Source organism: Coturnix japonica, unplaced genomic scaffold (genome assembly GCF_001577835.2).
Source record: "Coturnix japonica isolate 7356 unplaced genomic scaffold, Coturnix japonica 2.1 chrUnrandom1180, whole genome shotgun sequence".
In the NCBI taxonomy this organism is placed as follows: Eukaryota; Metazoa; Chordata; class Aves; order Galliformes; family Phasianidae; genus Coturnix; species Coturnix japonica.
In genome coordinates, this window is record NW_015440484.1 from 2,558 (window position 1) to 4,479 (window position 1,922).

Below are 1,922 nucleotides of genomic sequence, written 5' to 3' on the forward strand. Positions count from 1 at the left end.
CCCTTCCAGACCCACACTTGGGGGTCACAGGCATGCTCAGACCCACACTTATGGGGCTGGGGGTTACGTGACCCCTTCCAGACCCACACTTGGGGGGCACAGGGATGCTCAGACCCACACTTATGGGGCTGGGGGTCATGTGACCCTTTCCAGACCCACACTTATGGGGCTGGGGGTTACATGACCCTTTCCAGACCCACACTTATGGGGCTGGGGGTCATGTGACCCCTTCCAGACCCACACTTGGGGGTCACAGGGATGCTCAGACCCACACTTATGGGGCTGGGGGTCCCACAAGCCACTCAGACCCACACTTATGGGGCTGTGGGTCACGTGACCCTTTCCAGACCCACACTTATGGGGCTGGGGGTCACGTGACCCCTTTCCAGACCCACACTTATGGGGCTGGTGGGTCATGTGACCCCTTCCAGACCCACACTTATGGGGCTGGTGGGTCACATGACCCCTTCCAGACCCACACTTGGGGGGCACAGGGATGCTCAGACCCACACTTATGGGGCTGGGGGTTACATGACCCCTTCCAGACCCACACTTATGGGGCTGGGGGTCCCACAAGCCACTCAGACCCACACTTATGGGGCTGGTGGGTCACTTGAACCCTTCCAGACCCACACTTGGGGGGCACAGAGATGCTCAATGACCACATTTAAATACGACCCAGTTAAGCCCCGCCCCCACTTAAGCCCCGCCCCCCTATTACCATATATAGACACAACCCAATTAAGCCCCGCCCCAATGACCATATATAGACATGAGTCACTTAAGCCCCGCCCCCCGTTAAGCCCCGCCCCATTACCATATATAGACACGACCCCCATTAAGCCCCGCCCACTGTTAAGCCCCGCCCCTATTACCATATATAGACACGACTCATTAAGCCCTGCCCCTACTTAAGCCCCGCCCCTATTACCATATATAGACATGACCCATTAAACCCCGCCCCCACTTAAGCCCCGCCCCTATTACCATATATAGACACCACCTGGTTAAGCCCCGCCCACTTAACCCCCGCCCCTATTACCATATATGGACATGACCCCATTAACCCCGCCCCCACTTAAGCCCCGCCCCTATTACCATATATAGACACCACCTGGTTAAGCCCCGCCCACTTATAAGCCCCGCCCCCTATTACCATATATAGACCCGACCCAGTTAAGCCCCGCCCACTGTTAAGCCCAGCCCACATTGCCATATATGGACACGGCCTGGATAGGCTCCACCCACTGTTAAGCCCCGCCCCTTATTACCATATATAGACACCCCCCAATTAAGCCCCGCCCCCACTTAAGCTCCGCCCCCATTACATTATATGGACACGACCCAATTAAGCCCCGCCCCTATTACCATATATAGACACGACCCATTAAACCCCGCCCCCACTTAAGCCCCGCCCCTATTACCTTATATGGACACGAGCCATTAAGCCCCGCCCCGATTACCATATATAGACACCACCCGGTTAAGCCCCGCCCACTTAAGCCACACCCCTATTACTATATACAGACACGAGCCCCATTAAGCCCCTCCCATTGTTAAGCCCCGCCCCTATCACCATATATAGACAAGATCCCATTAAACCCCGCCCCCACTTAAGCCCCGCCCCTATTACCATATATGGACACGACCAATTAAACCCCGCCCCCACTTAAGCTCCGCCCCTATTACCTTATACGGACACGACCCAGTTAAGCCCCGCCCACTTAAGCACCGCCCCTATTACCATATATAGACACGACCCAATCAAGCCCCGCCCCCACTTAAGCCCCGCCCCTATTACCATATATAGACACGGCCCAGTTAAGCCGCGCCCACTTATAAGCCACGCCCCTATTACCATATATAGACATGACCCATTAAGCCCTGCCCCCACTTAAGCCCCGCCCCTATTACCTTATATG